The sequence below is a fragment of the Juglans microcarpa x Juglans regia genome, chromosome 8D (assembly GCF_004785595.1).
Source record: "Juglans microcarpa x Juglans regia isolate MS1-56 chromosome 8D, Jm3101_v1.0, whole genome shotgun sequence".
Lineage (NCBI taxonomy): Eukaryota > Viridiplantae > Streptophyta > Magnoliopsida > Fagales > Juglandaceae > Juglans > Juglans microcarpa x Juglans regia.
Window position 1 is genome coordinate 21,249,437 of NC_054608.1, and position 21,480 is coordinate 21,270,916.

The 21,480-nt window shown below is 40.0% G+C and overlaps 1 pseudogene; it reads right to left on the minus strand.

Moving 5' to 3' along the window:
• Positions 1-365: 365 nt before the first annotated feature.
• On the minus strand, positions 366-9,358 carry LOC121242272 (annotated as a pseudogene).
• Between the last annotated feature and the right edge of the window lie 12,122 nt (positions 9,359-21,480).

Genomic DNA, 21,480 nt, shown 5'->3' on the forward strand with positions numbered 1-21,480 from the left:
CATACTACTATTCACAAAATAGTCACCATTAGTATGATTTTTTTTTTAATTGATGGAATATAACTTAGTAGATCAACAACCACTTATTAGTGTTGGAATATAGTCACCATCAGTTGTACACTTTTGGTATTGACTAATTTCTTATTATGACTTACAGCTCAACATTAGTATGTTTACATTTTTAATTAAGTTTGACTTTATTAATTCTTTGCATATGTTGGGCTTATTGTTTTCTCCAAGTTGAGCTTTATGAACTGACTTCGGCAGAAAATAAATCAAAAGATTGACTCAGAAAGGAATATCTATCGTTCAAGCATCTTGCCTGATTGGTCACTAATTGACTACTAAAGTTACGATGCTCAGGCGAACTTTCAAGTCTCATATATGTTACTTAAACTTCAAGCTTGAGATTGAAGAAAAGAAAAACAGATGACATACGAAAATGCAAATATCAAAACACAAAGCTACACAATTCTAAAGCTAGATGGCTTACGAGTGTTGATCCCAACAATATAGTAGCAAGTGGAGATGCACAATTCAACAAAGTTAAACCACGCCCGTCGCCAGTACGGATTTATATAGAGAATAGCAACAATTCCCAACAACATTGTCATGTAAGACATTGCAAAGCTAACGTAGAAAGCTTCCAAGTCCGTAAAACCACAAGCTTCATCTCCCATGTCATCAATTGGAATGTTAGATGGTGGTTGAATTTTAGTGCAAGCCTTATGTAGTGGAAGTCCACACAGGAGAGGATTTCCCTCGTAACTGCTTTACCGAACAAAGCTTTTCTTTCTGGTGTTGTTCCCCAAAAGTTATTGTGTGCCACATTGAAGACAGCCAAAGAGTTCAACTCTATCAATTGTGGGGGACTAATACTATTAGATGGAGGGGCGCCCACGTGGGGCTGACCCCCTCCTGCTTGTAACGCATGGCTTTTCAGCCATGCGTTACTTGTAACGCATGTAACGCATGGCTTAAAGCCATGCGTTACTGCCGTTACATGATACAATTGAAGGCTGGCCTTTAAGGCCAGCCGTGCAGAGGAGGACTATATATAGTCCTCCCCAATTGTGTTTTTGGCACCATCTGAAAAATAGAAAAATACTCTCTCTCTTTTTGTTCTCTCTTGATAAAAATACTTAGGTTGTGGATTGATTAAGTGTTACTCTAGTTCCATACTACGTAGTACACTTTCGCCACTAAAGGAAAACGCTTGGAGTTTATCAATCTGGAAAAACTTGTGGAGCAATTCTTTAAGTTGAGCTTGAGGTACTTTTCCGCTGTGCATTCTAACATTGGTATCAGAGCTATTTTTTTTAAATTGCTTCCAGTTTATAATATTTTCTCGCATATGCTTGAGATTTGTATGGTTTTTTTTTTATCCTCTCTTTTTTTTTTTCTGTTTAAAAAAAAAAAAAAAATGCGCACCAGGTGGTGCTGCGAGCACCAATGCAGTGGTGCTGCGCGCACCACCGCAAGGCGCTGCTCGCACCACAGTGGTGCAGCGCGCACCATTGCGGTGCAGCGTGCACCAGCGGGGTGCAGCGAGCACCAGCGCGGTGCAGCGCGCACCAGGGAGGTGCTGCGCGCACCACCGCGGTGCAGCGCGCACCAGCGAGGTGCTGCCCGCACCACCGCGGTGCAGCTCGCACCACGGAGGTGCAGCGGCGTGCTGCTGTGGAGCGGCTACTGTTCACGTGAACAGTAGCCGATGGAGGAAGAAGATGACCATCAGGTCATTTGACTTCCATGGGCTTGGGCCGTGAGGCCCAGCTCAAAACGTTTTTTTTTTTTTTTTTTTTGATGACTCGGGCTGGGCTTGGCCCAATTTGATTTTGGGCCATTCGGCCCTTCAGTGTTTAATAATAATAATAATAATAAAAAAAAAAAAACTGGGCAATTTTTTTTAACAGCCCAACTTTATCAAGCCCATTTTTTTTTTAACAGAAAATAAAAGGAGGGGATGAAATTTGCATGACTTAATATATGCTAGGATATATTGTTATATTACATGTGATTTTTTTTAATGTTTTAGATTAAATTTGATCACATGTGAATATATAGTTATATTCATGCTATTTTTTTTTTCCATTATTTTAAATTACATGTGATCTTTTATTTAATTTGTTATATTAAATGTGATTACATGTATATGTGAATTGAACATGTGGATATGTGATTATTTTATCATCTATGAATGTTAGGCTTGAATGTTTATACATTAGTCTTTATTGATAAAATAGAAAAAATTCCCACTAAGTAGTCTTAGTTAGAATTGTCAGTGTAAATGATAGACTGAAAAAAATTGCAGTGACCCCAATAAGAACTGTAAATGCACTGTATAGCCAAAAGACCACAGTGACTCCAGTAAGAACTGTAAATGCACTGATGGAACAAGAAAAATAGACTATAATGGTCTTATATGAACCATCTTTGTAGACTGGCCCAACAGGTTACTGTGGTTGGAGTAGCTGTCCTTGTAGACTGGCCCAAAAGGTTACTACAATTTTAGTAGGTTATGTTTTTACACGTGACTAGGACTAGATGACTACTTAAGATAGTGGGAGTATGGTTGAGATTTATGATTAATTCTCCCATATTTTTTTTGAATTTGCGTGGGAATTAGGTTAGAAATTTAATAATTGGATATTGTGGCGCAAGAGATGATTCTGAAGCCTAGCGATTTTTCGATCTTGCGACATGTCTAAATTATTTTTTTTCTAACTTGGATAGACGCGGCAGATTTCTTAGGTGTGTGTGTAATATCCCTTCTTTGCGTATTGTAGTGAAATGGCATCCAAGAGTATAGTTGCCGATTTAAACAAAGGGGAGAAATTGGATGGGGAGAACTACGACATTTGGCATCGCAAGATCCAATATGTTTTAGATGAGCAAGAGGTCTTGGAGGCCTTATGTCACTCCTTTACTGAGCACGGGGAAGGGATCTCGGAACAACACAAAATAGATTAACTAACCTATACTCAATGGGCTAAGAAAAGTCGGTGCGCGCGCATAATAATGTTAAGCAGCATGCACAATGATCTAATGTGTGAGTTCGAGATCTATGACACTGCCCAAAGCATGTGGGAGGCTTTGAAGTTGAAGTTTGGTGGAACTTCAGCCACTAGGTTGCGTGGGTTAACCATGAGGTTTGACTCCTATAAGATGCGCTCTGACCACACGATGAACCAGCATCTTAGGGCTATGTCAACCATGATCCGCGAACTTAAGTCGGCAGGAAACAACCTGACTGATGAACAGCAAGTCCAGGCAGTGATAAGATCACTGCCGAATTCTTGGGAGAATATGAGCCAGAACCTGACGCATAACGAGAATATCAAAGACTTTGATGATATCTCGCGTCACTTGGAATTGGAGGCTGAGCGCCTAGAGGCTGCCAAGCCCAATCACACGGCCTATGTGGCTGATTCTGGCTCGCGTAAGGCATCAAGGCCTAAGCGCAAGAAGTCTAAGAATGGAGTAGATGTTGGACAAATTAAGAAGGTATCAGGAACTTCTCAGCGCAGCAAGAGGGGCAAGAGCGGGAAGAACAAGTCGAAATTAGAGTGCTTCAACTGTGGAAAAAATGGCCACTTCGCTCGTGACTGCACTGAGCCGAAGAAGGTACATGACTTTTCTCGCATTGTTTTTGTAACTAGCCATGTGATGGTTGCTCACTCCTATCCTATGTGGACTGTTGATTCAGGAGCGACCGAACACATAGCGCGAGATAGAGTTGGATTTGTTGAGTATCGCCGGATTCCAGCTAGGAGTCGTGATATCAAGGTGGGGAATGGAGCTAGCGTTGAGGTACTGAGACTTGGTACCTACAAGCTGGACTTGCGGGGTGGCCGCACTCTTTTCCTTCACAATGTGCTATACGCTCCCGAGATCCGACGAAACTTACTTTATGTAGTCACTCTATTAAGACTTGGTTTTCGTATTGTATTTGAAAACAATTATGTTTCCTTTTATTTGGGCCATGTGTTTTATGGCAATGCTTTTCTACAAGACGGTTTTATGATATTGAATTTAGATTATTCAAATATAAATTAGTCAATTGCTTTTCTTTCTACATCTGATAATTTGGATTCATATAAATGGCATGCTAGGCTTGGCCATATAGGGCAAGATAGAATGACTAGGTTAGCTAGAGGCCTTATAGGCAATCTCGCTAAGGTCATCTTGCCCACATGTGAACATTGTCTAATGGGAAAAACTAAGAGAAAACCGTTTGGAAAAGCCACAAGGGCATATTTTCCACTGCAATTAGTCCACTCAGACATCTGTGGTCCAATGAGTGTGAGGGCAAGACACGGAGGTGTCTACTTCATCACATTTATAGATGATTTTTCACGTTACGGTCATGTCTACTTAATCTCCCATAAGTCTGAAGCATTGGAATGCTTTAGGCGATATCTAAGAATAGTTGAGAATCAGTTAGACAAGAGTTTAAAAGTTCTAAGAACTGACTGAGGACGAGAATATCTCTCTGAGCAATTTAAAAGGCTCTGTGATGAAAAAGGAATCAAAAGACAGTTGACGATGCCGAATACGCCGCAGCAAAATGGCGTGGCGGAAAGGAGAAATCGAACACTGCTTGAGATGGTTAGGTCAATGATGGCGCAAGCAAGCCTACCAATTTCTTTTTGGGGGGATGCACTTTTGACTGCTGCCTACATTCTTAACCGAGTGCCCTCCAAATCAGTAACTTCCACCCCATATGAACTATGGACCGGCGAGAAACCCAATTTGAGTAACTTGCGGCCATGGGGTTCAACGGGTTTTGTTCACAATCTTTCTCATAAGTATGGGAAGTTAGGCCCTAGAGAGAAGAAGTGTATCTTTATAAGGTACTCAGAACACTCTAAAGGGTATGTATTAATAGGTGAACAATCTGATGGAAGTGTGACTGAGATTGAGTCACGAGATGTGGATTTCATTGAAGATGAGTTTCCAAGTAGAGGTGAGGTTGATAGGAGTTTAGAACTTCATGAGATTGTAGAACAAGAGGAAAGTGCTCCAAGGAATTTAGTTGAGAATGAGGAAGAAATTCTTCAAGCTCCTACAAATTATTTGAATCCGAGTGGGAGCACATCACTTGTCAATCAATCACAACAACCTCAGCCGCGTAGAAGCACACGCGAAAGTATTCCCCGTCGTCGTTTTGAGATTGAAGGGGAAGCTTTTATGGTAGCTCCGCATGATGATGATGAGCCTAGGACAATTTATGAGGCTCTCTCATCTTCTACAAAAGATGAGTGGATGAAAGCTCTTAATGATGAGATTGAGTCTATGAAGACTAACCAGGTCTGGGATCTGGTTGACCTACCAATAGGACGTAAGACTATTGGGAACAAATGGGTTCTTAAGGTCAAACGCAAGTCGGATGGATCAATAGATAAGTACAAAGCTCGCTTAGTGGCGAAAGGATATACCCAACAGGAAGGTATAGACTATGAGGAGACTTTTTCACCAGTGGTGAGGTTTGCCTCAATTCGCCTGATTCTAGCTATAGTAGCAAACATGGATTTGGAACTCTACCAGATGGACGTTAAGACAACATTTCTCAATAGAGAACTAGATGAGGAGATCTATATGGATCAACCAACTGGTTTTGTGGTCAAAGGTCAAGAGCGCAAAGTGTGCAAGCTCAAACGATCTATATATGGCCTAAAGCAATCATCTAGACAATGGTACCTCAGATTCCATCGAGCCATTCTCTCGAATGGGTTTACGATGATCACAAAAGATCATTGTGTTTATGTCAAAAGGTGTAAGAAGAGTTTCATTATGTTGTCATTATATGTTGACGACATACTACTAGCTGGAAATAATAAATGGTTGATAGTCGCCACAAAAGAGTGGTTATCCTACAATTTTGAGATGAAGGATATGGGTGAGGCAGAATACATTCTGGGAGTTAAGATCTACAGAGATCGCTCAAAGAGACTTTTGTGTTTGTCTCAACAGACTTACATAAAGAAAGTCCTCGAGCGCTTCCTAATGAATGGATGTAAACCCATTGACACCCATGTTGCAAGGAGCGAGAACTTGTCTAAAGTGATGTGTCCTAAGACTCAAAAAGAAAAGGAAAAGATGGCCCGTGTCCCTTATGGTAATGCTGTGGGTAGTCTGATGTACGCAATGATGTGTACTCGGCCTGACATATGCTATGCAGTTGGCTTAGTGAGTAGATTCCAATCAAACCCCGGACTATCTCACTGGAAAGCGGTCAAAAGGATTATGCGATATCTCAAGGGAACTGCGGACTATGTGCTGTGCTATCAGGGTTCAGATTTGCTGCTAAAAGGTTACAGTGATGCCGATTAGGGCAACGACCTAGATGAGCGCAAATCAACCACTGGGTATGTCTTTCTGCTCAACCAACGCGCCATTACATGGAGCAGCAAGAAACAACCCTGTATAGCTTTATCCACCATGGAGGCAGAATACATAGCATGTTCTGCAGCAGTTCAAGAAGCTGTTTGGTTACGGAGGTTCCTCAAGCATTTAGACATTGGCACGGATACATCAGATCCGGTGACAATATTCTGCGATAGCATGGCAGCCCTCGCATATGCTAAGGACTCAAAGTATCATGGAAGAACCAAACACATAGATATCAGATATCACTACATCAGAGATATGATAGCGCAAAAGGAAGTGGTTCTGAAATATCTTTCTACGAGTCGCATGGTTGCTGATCCCTTAACGAAGCCTATAGCAAGAGATGTCTTTGAGGCTCATGTTAGGAATCTAGGACTGCGTAGACTATAAATGTAATTTGTGTTTCAAATGACATAAAGATGTAACATTTCCTTTGGGATATTAATACAATATGATTTAGTTTTTGTCTTTATCGTATTGTTTTTAATACACACACACAAGATATATCAACAGGCTTGGATCGGCTCACTCACACGAGCGATCGCCTCTAGCGCTTAAGTAGCGAGTAGAGATGAGACATTGTGTCCCTAGGTACTTGTCCAAAGGGATAAGTAGGTTGACACAAAATTATGTCGCCTTAGTGGGAGCTAAGATGAGGTCCATTGATAGGACTATGCATGGGTTACCCCACCATCCATGTAGCCTGTAGTAAGCCAGATGCGAGTTCCTCTTTGACGCCTTGGAGACGTGCAAATAGAGGAATTCGGGTTGGACGCTTAAGGAGCGGCTAGACTAAGATCTGTACGGTGTTGATATAGACATATGCTCTTTAAGAAAGAGAAATCCACCATAGCATGTGTTTCATACTATATGTGCTTATACGACCATATGAGTAAGTGAGTAAAATGTTTCCCTCTTTCTCACTGTGTGAGTCTCATTTCTTAAAAAATGTCCTTTACTTTTGACTATGTCACGAGATGGAGGTTGTAATGTTTGCTACTTTGGCATGCTGTCTATGGCCATGATAGATACGGTCTAAAGAGGCATTGTTGGGAAAGTAGTTCGACCAAAATTGAGTGATATGAGTGTAGAGGGAAGACTATTCGATATCGTATCTTCGATAGTGTTTGCTGACATCATACGAATGACGCTACATCTTGGTAGCGGCTAAAGGTTGTGAACACATTGAAATATTTGGAGGTAGTCAAGCATTGTTCTGAGTTTTTTAAATTCAAGAGGGTTCGAAAATGCTTGATCTTGATGCGATCAAATAAGTCTAGGACATGACCAGACACGTTAGGGATGTTACTATGCTGGTCTTCTCTGGGAGAGATTTGGTGTATGTACTCCCTCCTTTCTACAAATGTGCTTGGTTGTCGCACGGCCTATTTATTTGTATGAACAAGATTGAGAACATTAGAGAAATGCTGACCTGGGGTCATGCCCACTGTGTGCGAGTGGGAGATATTAGATGGAGGGGCGCCCACGTGGGGCTGACCCCCTCCTGCTTGTAACGCATGTAACGCATGGCTTAAAGCCATGCGTTACTGCCGTTACATGATACAATTGAAGGCTGGCCTTTAAGGCTAGCCGTGCAGAGGAGGACTATATATAGTCCTCCCCAATTGTGTTTTTGGCACTATCTGAAAAATAGAAAAATACTCTCTCTCTTTTTGTTCTCTCTTGATAAAAATACTTAGGCTGTGGATTGATTAAGTGTTACTCTAGTTCCATACTACGTAGTACACTTTCGCCACTAAAGGAAAACGCTTGGAGTTTATCAATCTGGAAAAACTTGTGGAGCAATTCTTTAAGTTGAGCTTGAGGTACTTTTCCGCTGTGCATTCTAACAAATACCATCCAAGTTATTATTGGATAGATCCAAACTCTCAATTTGATTAAGTTTCGAGAATGAGGTGGGGATTGATCCGGTTAGGTTGTTGAATGACAGGTTCAGCGCATGGATGCTACTCAGGTCTACAAGCTCGGGTGGAATTTCTCCTTCTAATTTGTTGCATGAGAGGTCAATTCCAGACATGTAGTTGAGAAAGTCACCTTTGTAGGAGAGAATTCTATTTTTTGTTGAGAACTCCACTTCTTGTAGTACTTCCACACTTGGTAATATATAATATGGATCATTGAAAACATACATGGTGTGTTTGTTCATTATCATTGCAGATTACAAGATTGACGACAGGTTGAAACTACTGAAAGAGATAATGCCAAGTCCTAATACTTTAGATTTTGTGTAGGTTGGCTCAAATGGAATGTTACTCAAGCAATGAGGTATTTGACCAAAAAAACTATTGTTGGAAAGATCCAACAAACTTAGTTGTTCTAAAAGACATATTTGAAATGGAATTTTCCCCTGAAAATAATTTGCTTTCAAGAGGAGAATGCTCAAACTTGAAAGGTTGCCGATCCAATTTGGAATGTTGCCAATAAGGCAGTTATCTCTAAGATTTAGAGTGACTAAAAAAGAGCAACCCTTGAATGCACTGGTAATGGAACCGGTTAGCCTATTTTTATTCAAATGAACATGTTTGATCAAGGACCAGTTGGAGCAAGAGGGTATAAAGCCAGATAGATTGTTATGGGACAGGTCAAGAAATGAAAGGTATTGCAAGTTGCATAACTCAACTGGAATGGGACCTTCAAGCAGGTTTTTTGTGAAAGCAATATCCATCAATGACATCATATTCCCCATCCATCTTGGAAGCATCCCTAACAAATTGTTATTACTGAAATTAATTACTTCCAAGTTCGTCAAATTAGATATGTTATCTGAGATCTCTCCTGAAAAGTGGTTGTTGTCCAAATACAAAGATTTTAGGGCTGTTAGATTCAAATTGGCAGAAAATAATTGGCTACTCAAATGATTTTTGGACAATCTAAGGTAGAATAAGGGAGAGCAACCCATTGTCAAATTCTCTGGAATTGTTGCAGAAAAATTATTGCTGGACATGTCTAAATATGTTAAGGAGGCCAAATTACCAAAAGAATAATCCAATTATTGCTTTACTGAGGAAGCTTCTGTCAATAGAGGAATAATCCAAATACAACTCCTGTAGGTTCTTTAGTCTTCCCAACTCTAAAACGGCAAGGAGTGTTTTAGATATGAGAAATAATTTTCATGTAGACGAAAATTATTAAAATGTGTTAAATAGGATATAGCATGAAGTATCAATAGGACATAGCATATCAAATGGATGTATATTAGTCGATCTAACTTTAGAGACTAGTTACCTGAGATTGGGATATTGATTGGTTGATCTAATCGGTTGTTACTCAAATATAGTTTCTTGAGCGAAAAACAATATTGAAGTAATTCCCAGTGAAGTCAAGCACCTCTAGCTTGCTCAATCCGGATAATCTTTCGACACCTACAATTTAGACAATTATAAACCAATTTCTATTGCATAATTCAAAAAACAATATTGCCTAGCCATCTACTCTGGTATGATTTAAACAAACCTTCATTTGATAGTTAAGCTCTTGAAAGGGAATAAACAGAGAGGCATTTAAGGTAATGACACGCCCTTTAGTGTTGTCACAATTTCTCCCTTCCTGAGATGAGTTCCATGATGTGAAGATATCAGAATACAAGGAGTTCACGGAAGCTTTGAGTCGCAAGAGAGCTTCTCTCTCCACCCTCAAACAAGCATGAATAAAGATAATTGAAACAAGGCCGCCAACATTAGCCACCACCCAAAAATTACAAACTCCATTTCACGTTTAGGTACAGTGTCTAAGCGAAGTTGTTCTTAAAGAGTTTATATAGACACCTCAACATTGACCGATGACTTACAAATTAAGGCCAAAGACTATAAAATTTATATATTAAATTATTTCAAGCAAAAATAATAAACTTGGAGAAGACCTTGACTGATGACTCGATTAAAAGCTGTAGACTGATAAGTACTCAATATCATGAGGTTCTATCCAATTTCTCAATCTCCCTACTTTTCAATTCTCTTCACCTTCTTGATTTTTCCAAATAGAATTCAATTAACGTTTTAGAATTTTAAATTATTGATCATTGAAATATTTCTTCAATAAATACAGTTGATTTAATTAAATAAGACAAGATGCATTGTCTCTATCTTCATGCAAAACATGATGACCTTAACCTTGAAATTTGTTAATATTTTTTAATAAATAGATTTTTTACCGTTATTTTTTATGTCCAATAATTGAATTAATTAGGAGTTAGTAAGTTATATTGAATTAATTGTTACTCACTGAGTGTTTATTAAAACATATCCTCTATTTTCATCAAAGATAGCGCCTGCCTCTTTCTTATCTCAACACATTATTCAAAACTTACCTTCTCGTTTGTTTTTACAGATGAGATGAGTTGAGATAAAAATTAAAAGTTGAGATAAAATATTGTTAGAATATATTTTTTAATATTATTTCTATTTTAAAATTTAAAAAAATTAAATTATTTTTTTTTTATGTAAAAATTTAAAAAAATTATAATAATTAGATGAAATAAAATTTTTTTTTTATAAAAAAAAAAAACGAAGTGTTCAACCTATCATGGAGCATAAGTTAAGGTCGTGATCAAAAGTTTGGTGATACACGCTAAACGTACGTGTTTTATGCAAACACCACGTGTAAGTGCAAATTATTATAAGCAAATTCACAGTGCCAGTATGATCAACTTGACTTTTGTTGAATGACTGTTTCCTTGGTGTGTAATTATGAGATTGAAATCATGACGCTTTAATTGTGAAAAACGTGCTTTGTACCTATTCACCGTAGTGTCATTGACTTCGTCCTTCTTGACACCAGATTTTCACCGAATGTAGTTTAATTTTAAACTCATATTTGGGCCCCACATTGACAAATATCAGATCTTCCCTTTTTATTCTTTCATTTTCATCCATCGATTTCGTGTTTTCATATGTTGACTTTATTCAAATGTGAAAGAATGAATGCGACTGCCTGGTTTTTATTTTTATTTTTTTGTTTTTCGGTTGTGTGACATATCATGTCAGGTGTGTCTTATATATTTATAATTTTTTATAAATATATATAGAAAAAAATTACTTTTTTACCAATTTTTATCGTTCTATTTGATCGCTCGAAAAAAATTTTATTTTTTATTTTTTATTTTTACTTAATGATTAAGAAAGTAATTTTAAATGTATTGGTGATTTTTTTAATTTTTAAAACTATTTAAATATATGAAAAAAGTGTGAATAAAAAAATGAAAAAAAAAAGTTGCAAAAGCAACTAGCAGTCAAAGTGAGCAGGCTACTCTGAGCGGCAGAGTAGCCCGACTCATATATAAACTCATTTTAATATCCAAATACACCAAAACTAATCTTAAGTGAGCTCCACAAAACTCAATCAATCATCTCAACTCACTATTATTCATAAAGAATTCTATTCATTTTAACATTTAAACACAACCTAATTTCTGGTTGAGAAAGAACATTGACTCCAACTTGTCTATCATAAAGTCATCAGTCAAGGTTGTTAAAGTGTTAAACATCATTACAAGAAAATTGTTAATTTGTGGTTAGCTATTTTCTACCAAAACGACTCTATTTTCTTCACAAATAGTCATTATCATCATAAATAACCCATTACAAATGTTCACTTTTCTTATGGTATGTGTTTTGTGCAAACACAGGAAATAATGCATCATGTTTTCTTTAGGCTAAGAGAAATGCAAAACTTCTATACAACGACTAGTTGCATATTTGTGTGATGCATGAAAAAAATTTAAAATTATTTAGTGAAAATAGTAAACCTAATTCTTTTGAAAAATTATATTTTAATTCTTGCTTCATATTTATTAAATTTGGACAGGTTGTTTGATGCGAAGACTTTGACGATTCTTTTTTCACTTGATAATTAGTATTGTACCTAACCAATTTCGATGACAATTATTATAAGAAAATTCACAGTGCTAGTGAATTTAGAATGAACCTCCCGACGTCGGTGCCAGAAAGGCAAACCAACCTCTCTGGCGTCGTCGAAGGTTAGATAAATACCATACTCAATCCCAAACATCTCTCCCACACTAATTTTCTCTCTCTCTCTCTCTCTCTCTCTTTCTCTCTCAGAGAAGCCTTGGCGTCGCTACTTGGCCTGGCTAAACCTCCTCTCCCCTTCGAGTCGTGCCTCCTGCGGTGTGGCCGCCGTACAATGGCACATTCGACAGCAAGGGTGCTTCCCTCTCCCTCTCATTCAACTCTCTCTCTATCTCTCTATCTGTCTCGAGTTTGGAAGATTTGGATGAACTCACACCAGGGTCTACCTGGTAGGAACCCATGTCTTGTGGCCTATGGTCAAGCCACTAGCCAAGTCAAGACAAGGTTGGACAGCCCCAAAACAGGCCCACGGGCATGCCATGGGGCCTGCCTTGACATGCCCAGGATGCCCAAGGAGGTTGGTGACCAAACCAGCCCATTCAGCATGGCCAGCGCGCCCAGCACGCATGCCGTACGCGCCCTGCGTGCACACGCCTCGCCCGCGCCCCGCGCGCGCAGCGCCCCAGCTCCCCACGCGCACGCCTCGTCCACGCCCAGCGCGTGCGCAACGCGCACACTGGGCGCGCCCTAGCACGTCCCACGCGCACACCCAGCGCTCGCGCACCCTAGCACGCCCCGAGCGCACGCCCAGCGCTCGCAAGCCCCAGCACGCCCAGCACCCCAGCGCCCCAGCGCCTAGACCAGCCCAGGGCCCTGTCAGCCAGCCTAGCCCACCCATGGGCTCATGCATACCATGGGTCAACTTGGCCCATGCCAACTATGTTATTTTTTATTATTAATTTTTATTTAATTATTTATTTTCTAAGGGACCTATTGGGGGTTTCCAACTTGTAATCCTTATAAATAGGACCCTTAGTCTTTGCATTCACATCTTTTGGCAAATTCCCTAGTGGGTAGACTATTTTATTTTTGAAATCATTTTTCAGTGCTAGAGCACTTGGGCTTTTTGGGTGCAATTCGTGAATCCCAAAGAGAGGATCACACCTTGCAATTCGTGAATAGGTGTGGTTCAATCCATCTATCCTGTTCTTGCAACTTGGTGCAATTCGTGAATCCAAGTTGTGTTTATCAATATATGAGTTTATTCAATTCTTGTGCAATTCGTGAATCAAGTATTGAATTATCTTTTTTGTTCTTTGGTTCATTCAAGTAGTTAAGTATTATTGCTTTTGCTCTTGAGTGTTCTTCAAAGTGTTCTTCATTTGTTCTTTGTGTTCTTCATAATTTTTGTTCTTCCAATCCATCCAAGCCACCAAAGTCGACCAACACATTGTTTGTCACTTACCATATTTGAATTGCCTCTTCAAACCCTAGCCTAGCCGAAACACACTTCCCCCCTTGGTGCCAAGTCCAATTCGGCTACTACTTGCCTTATTTGGACTTGACCTAACCGCCCACTCCACTTGCCAAACTAGTGTTCCTATAATTTAGAAATCCTAGTTGAGCCAAACACTTCACCATTCTCGGCCAAATCCTTTCCAAATTGAGTTCCTAGATTTTAGGAACAACTTCCTAGAATCACTCTCTAACCTTGTTCGGCCAACCCTAGCCGACCACATCCTTACCCCAACTCCAAAGCCCTAAACACAAACCCTAGCCAAGTCCATCATCTAATCCATTGACCTAGCCATCCATCAAGAGTCCTCTTTGGCAACTTCCTTCATTCAAGGAATGTTGACTCAATCCAATCTAATCCCTAATTCTAAGAACTTCCCTAGAATCACTCCATCCCTCCAATCACTCATCCAATTCCTAAAATCTCTCAAGGCTCCCTAAGGCGATTCTTTCCTTTTAGGAGACTTGACTTCATCCAATTCAAATTCAAATTCAAATTTCCCTCATCACTCAAAGATTCCTTCCATCTTTCAAACTTACCATATCCATTCCTAAGCCAACCAAACCCTAGCATTATCCTCAGCTCAAACCCTAAGCCATCTCTTGCTAATCTCGAAATCCATCTTAGCCACCAAACAAAACCCTAGCTACACTACACCATACTTACCCAAATCACCATCCAAGTGGCCCAAACATCAAGGTTAAACCTTAGACCATTCCCATTGCATCACACACCCATAATCCTAAGCCAATCTTCCAAGACCACGCCTACCCTTCTTCCTCATAGTCCACGGCAACCCTAGTTGCTTCCAACCCGAACCATAACCTCATTTCATCCGTTCCACCCTAGCCTCCATCATCTCGGTACTTCACTCAAGAACAAGTCTAGCCACCCACATTGATTTGCCTTAGCCTAAACACTTAGCCTACCCAAATACATCATCATTCCATCACCCAAACACCACCATTTTGTGGAAGGCTAAGCAAGTTGGCAAGGTCACTCGGTCGTCATCTTCACCAAGACAAGCTAGTGGACCTTAGTGTTAGGGACAAGACCGGGGTCCCTAACACTACCACTACCGTCACCGCCAAGCATAGTCGACCCTTATGAGTTTTCAGGTAACCCCACAAAAGTCATTCCCTCTGCGATTAGGGTGTTTGGTTAAGTCATTCCAATATGTATTGATTACGCCCAAAGAATAACGCGGTAGTTGTAGTACAGCTTTGTGGTGTCGATTCCACAGAGAGAAAAATTAAAAGAATAGTAGAAGGAACAAAGAAACTAAAGAAAAATATTAAATGATTAATGGAGAACAAAGATTAATTTTAAATGCAAATTAAAGTGAAGCAAAGTGACTAACTAGAAAAAGTACTCAAGTTTGACAAATAGTAAAGCGTCGAGAATCCCTTGCACAAATCTAGTATTTTAATTATTCTTAATTCATTGAATAATTCAATTGGAAACTCAATTTCCAATATTTCCAATCGGGAGGTATAGATTTATAAACCAAAATTAAACTAAATGTAACCATTTGAAAAATCATTCACCACTTTTAAAACATATAAATTATTATCCCTATTGAGAAAATCCAACGACGACAATATACTCAGGGAGCGATATTGCAGCAAAGAATTAAATCAATATAGATAAATAATTGATCCAAACATAATCAAAGAACCAGTCCATTCAATAGAAAAAAGCATGACTGAATCCATAAACAAAATAAATTCTATGATTATTCGGAGAAGGAAACATAAACAATGAATTGAGAATGATAAAACAAAAGAGTTTTAGTAATTGAAAATCAAATACATAAATTAAAAATACCATCTACTGTGCAAATTCATCCCTAGCCCAACTTGAGAATTCAGTTACTCATAAATATAATGGACAACAAAAATCTCAAGAGAAAAATAGAGCAAACGACGACCATGAAAATTAATTTCAGATCTTCCTTCTTCAAACTGAGTCGTCTCCCCTCTGCAAAAAAAAAAAAAAAAAAATTCTAATTTCGTGCTAATGATATGCTTAAATAGGGTAGGAAAGAAACCCTAATGTGTTACGGCTCTATGGGATGGGCAAGAGGAGTACCAGAGAGTCGCTGTAGCTGGAAGGGATAAGAGTGAAGTAGTTGAACTGAAGATGAACTGTCGAAGAGAAGGGGAACTAGGGTTATGGCATGGAACTCGAAACGCACCGTATGAAGGAAGATCAAAGTTCACCGTTTCAATAAGCACGGAACGCAGCGTTGGGAGGCTCAGAAGATGGAAGACTACATGCCGTTTTACTTGTTATGCTTTCTGAATGTTTTCGTTACTATTTCCTTGTCGTTTTATGTACTTGAATTCAGTTACTTTCTGTTTTACATTCTGTTACGTAGTTACACGTGTATCACTACCATTTGAGCAGTTGGTTAGTTGTGCTGCAATATGTACACCAGAAATGGCAGAGAAGACTCATCTGAACAGACTTGAGAATTGGCTATTGAATTTGGAGGTTAAGGGGCCCCTGAAGAACCCTGTGGCAACTTGAATTCCTCAGTTGCTTTTTATCAAACACCTACGTTATAGTCCTTTTCCATTACGATTTCTGTCGATTCTTCCATTTCCATTCAACCAGAAATTCCAACCAAACCCAAGAAACCTTCCATTTAAACTAGAAAACCATACATAAATCCAGAGAACCCTTACATAATGTCTTCATATTCTCGCACACAAAATCGCCTAAATTTTAGGACTCATCTTGGCAGCCATGTACGTGCTTCAGGAGTTTGAATTTAGAAATTCTTATTAGAGACAACTTTGTATCTATTTAAGATAGCTTCCCAAAACATCAAGAATCGTATCAATCTGATATTTGAGTGAAAATTTATGATCAAAATACTAAAGTATATACAGGCTGTCTTCTAGCAAATTTCGGCTTGACTTTTTCTCTTGATTCGAATTACTCTCAAACCCCATCATTATCCTTATTTGTAGAGTCCTACACTCGTTGAAAGTTCTTAGGTTGTTCCAATGTCTTGCCCACTTGAAAGTCCTTTGAATTTGATTGGGTTTGGACTTGCACTTTTATAGATCCTGAAATTAAATGTAAAAATCTGCTCAGGAGTAATCCAAAGTAAATAAAAACTCAATTCAAGAATACATATTATTTCCTATGATTTCTATTAACATCTTAACATTTTAGTTCAATAATAGGGTATTTAGAGTGCACTTTCGTACACTCATCATGTAAGAAATAACTATTAATTATTGTGTTTGTTGTTTTATTCAGACCACAAACTGCATCTGATCGTTTACGTATGATGCATCCATAATTTGAATCATTGCATTCCAATTAATCCTCTTCATCGATGAGATTTTTCTTTTCTTTTTGTCTTCAGTCTTCATTTTGTTGGGAGAATATTTGCAAAAAATTTGCACAATAACGATTCACGTTCACGATGTTCACAATTCAACAGAAGTTTGTCAATACCTAGTCTTTGATTTTCCTTATAAAATTTTCTCTCCTTTGGTCATTTGGGGCCATTCATCAAGGCATGGTATATAATAGAAAATTATCATAATCAGAAAATCTGCTCTAAAACAAGCTTAAAATTGTTCCAAGAGTAAATAAAAGGGAGCCATATGATTGTTAAGCTTGAATGAATCTAATTCAAGTATTTTAGAGAAGCTACAATTTTTTTTATTTCAAAGAAGATGCATGCAGCTTGTATTGTCATAAGCTTGAATGAATGAGTCAAGTAAGAGGTCCGGCCTACATGTATATGATGATTGAATGAACAAGAAAGATTTGCTCAAACATCTTAATTCATAGTGCCGTAAGCTTTTGGCCATTGCCCACCCTTTATGGAGGTGTGTGTATCATGAGGATGTCACACTAGAGGTGTAAATCTCACCATGAGGCATACCATTGTTTTACATGAACAAGTTCAGCCTTAGAGTGAAACCTTAATAAACCTCGATTACCATAAATGTTATAACCTAATAAAAGTCAGTCCAACTTCATTTTTTCTGAAATTTGATTGAAAAATTGCAAATTCAGCGTAAAAATTAAGAAACAAATAGAGATAAAAGGGAAGAAAAATATATAATTTTAAAAAACTAGAAATTAAAAAAATTAATGGAAGACACTTGATGGTGGATTATTGGAGGAGCAAAGAATAAAGGGGAAGGCAAGGAGGATTGGCAACGTGTAGAAGGTTCCATTTGCTTGTTCAAAACTGAAACAGTACCCAAACACAATCCCTAGTGAAAGTCCAGTCCAAAAAATGCTGATATTTTCAGATTGTGCAATTTATGCTTTATTTGTGAGACAATTTCCTGTATCCTTTTTGGATTATGAATTACCTTTTACTTCATTTTAAAAAGTTACTTTCCTTTTTTAAGCTAGGATTTGAACTTTTGGAAATCCTTCACCAGCTAGCTAATTCTTAAGAGTAAATGTTATTATTTGTACCATTTGGTTCAAGTCAATCCCCACATTGAATACGAGTATGAAATTATATAGGATCATGATAGAGTTACGGACGCTTGTGTACACAGAGGACGTGGATGCTAGTTTAAGGTACTTTTGGTATTTGTATTTGGTGGTGCTAAGTCATTGAATGCTATATGTTAACCTCATGTTTCGCACACTCTTGGGTCAAGCTCCGACAACTAAGGTCTTCAGAACTAGGCCTACAAAAGATAGGGAAGGGGGTAGCTAGGAGAGGGCGGTCTCGAGGCCAAGGAGTCTCCTATGCCAAAGTTAGTAAATTCTCTTGGAAGTTTGTAAATAAGCATGAAAGCCTAGGGATCAAAGAGACTTTTTCGAACTTGGGGCTTGCTATTTATACCATGGGTCTGGGAAGGAGCAGACTGTGTTTGTCTCTACAGAGTTCGTTCCGTTCCTACTAGTCCTGTTGTCAGAGTCTTTTAATGCGGTGTGGTTCTGCAATGGCACCATCAATGTGGCGTGTTGCTTAGTAGAGGCGCCATTAATGTGGCATGGTTTCCAGGCCTTGCTTTTATCCTTTGAGAGCTGTAGATTTTCCCATGTTAGCGGATCGAGGGTTCTCTGCATTTCCCGTTACGTTCAATACAAGTTCCCAGGTTCAGAACGTGGCCGAGCGATGTTAAGCTAATCAATCCTGTCATTCACTTGACCCCTTTCCCTCGTTGACACCTTGCTCAAGCATGGTCCTGGTGACCTTAAGATGGGTACTGGGCCAAAGCCTAGTGGGCTTTATGAAGTAGAGAAAATCCTCGTACAATTACCGCGCCAATTCCTCTCAGATAGGTCTGAGGGAAATTCTTCCTTCATTCCTTTAGTCCTTGCACTGCAAGACTGCTTGGCCCCTTTTGCTCTAAGCTGAGCAACGGTTGGTCTCCAACTTTTATGGTTTCATTGTGACGTTTTTTTTTTTTTTTTTTACATTGAATGGCGTCCCTTTAGTTCTTTGATCATGACCTCGTGTTAGGCAGTCATTTATTTCTCACGTCGTATCAACAGATACACTATTGAAATCGTGACAATCGAGAGATTTTGGTGCTTTGGAGGACACATGGAGCTATTTTGCCTCGGGAGATCAACCGTCGATTTTGCCTATATAAGGCCCCTTCCTCCCTTGTGGTAGTTCACTTCACTTATTCTCCCTTCTACTTTGCTCTCTGTGTTCCTTTCTCGCTTTTAGACTCCTTCGTTTGCATAGTTCTTTTCTAGTTTCCATCCGAAATTCCTTTACTTCTCTTTTTGATTACTCATGGCCCCAAAGAAATCTTCGCACCCATCTGGATTGGTTGGGCCCTCTGGTGATGCTCGAGCTACTGTCAGGCAGGGTGGCACCACTCCAGAAGAGTTGGCCTGATTTTCATGGCGGTCGGTGGTGATTCTTGCCAAACTAGAGTCGTTGAAGGAGACCTAGAGGGTCCATTCGAAGGTGGAGTTGGTGGTGCATTCTCCTACCGAAAGGGCGGTAGACTCAGAGGGCTTCGGCACTAAGGTCGCGGTGTACCCTGCCATGTTCTCCTACAGCCTTAGGTTGTCATTCTGTAGGCCTGGTGCAAGACGTATTGGCCTTCTTCGAGTTGGTGCCTGCCCAGCTTCCTCCCAGTGTGTAGAGGATTCTTGTTTCATGTTGCGTCATTAGGCGCCATGTATTAGAGGAGGCCTGGTCAAACTACCCTGACCTCACGGTATACGAGTTTTTCCTTACCCACAATATTTTGAGGAAGGGCTGGCATATCTACGTCTTCTAGCCCATCCAAGAGTTGGTTCGGTTGGAGGTGCAGCATACTGTTGTAAAGGGGTATAGTCGTCGATTCTTTTTCTTGTCAGGGGATGGATGGGAGTTCCCGGAGGAGGCACTTAGGCTCAAGGTTGTGCGAGCTTGGGTGGACGCGGATTCTGACGATGTTCTTCAGAGGCTTTGCTGACCAAGGACAATCTTCGTCGATATTTGGCTCCCCCCGTCCAATTTGTGCTCTGACGTGGGCTTCCCAATAAATCCGGTCACGTCTTGCACTTGCAGTCGCTCCCCCAGTCTGTCGGTGGAAGGCAAAGGAAAGAAGCCCTAGGGGATCTCCCATGTTAGATCTGATTCTGACATTGTTCCCAGTCCTCTTGGGGGTCCTTTTGTAATGGCACTCGTTATTCGACTCGAACCGTCGGCACCCAAGAAGATGGCGACAATAGCAAATCTTCCTCGCATCGTGCCATCAGTCCAGGGTGTTGGCCTTCGACTATACGACAAAGGAGTGAAAGTAGAAGGAAGAGGCTGAGGAGGCCCTTACCAACTTGTCGAGATCCCAGGGTGAATTCGACGCTCTTTGCATCAAGGGCTCACTTGCTTCTAAGGTGAGGGAAGTGTTGTAGTGGTCTCTCAACAAATATCAGCTGGAGTTTGAGCAGCTGCAGGCCGAAAATTGGGAACTACGCTAGTGGCAGAATTTCGAAGACCGGACGAACAAGTGGCTGACGTAGTGGTTAGAGGTTGCTAACAAGTCTATGATGGACAAGATGAAAGCTCTGAAGGAGGAAAGGAAGCAGAGGAGGGGCTTGGAGGTCGATCAGGGTGAGGCCAAGCAGGTTTTAGAAGCTCGTGAAGCTACCATCCGTAGTCTGTGGGAGGAGTTGTCATATGTCCGTGGTGTTCACGATGACGTGTGGCGCCTCAGTTTTACTGATGGCTTAAAGGGAATGAAGACTCACGTTCTTCAGAACCCTCAGTGCGACCTAAGGATCTTGTGTGTAGGGGTCTTCCTCCTCATAAGGAGTCCCTGGATCGAGGTGCTCTTCTCGGGAAGGGTCTAATTCTGAGCGCCCTCAGTGGTAACCTCGCTGGGAACGATCTTGCCCACTAAAGGTGGACTTTCCTCGGTCGCCAGCCGTACGACTCTTTCTGAGCAGATCTTCTTTCTCTTCTCCGCTGTTGTGGCCTTAAACTCCTCCCCAGCTTCTCACTCTCTCCCCTTCGCTTATTGAGCTCTCCTCATTCTTGCCCTTTTGCATATTGAGCTCATCTTTGAGGCCAATCTTGTTTGCAATCTTTACCTCCTCCAACTGTTTGTCATACCTCTCCTCAGCTGGCAGGTGGTTTCCGGTGGCTTCTGAGTTGTCGCCATCACCGTTTGACTCAATTACTTGACTAATTACATCCCTGTTGATTTTTTTAGAGGTAACCTCATGCGTTATCGACACGTCGTAGTGATGAAGATCTCTATTTGCCACTTCCACTAGAATATGACCTGATCACGCTTCATT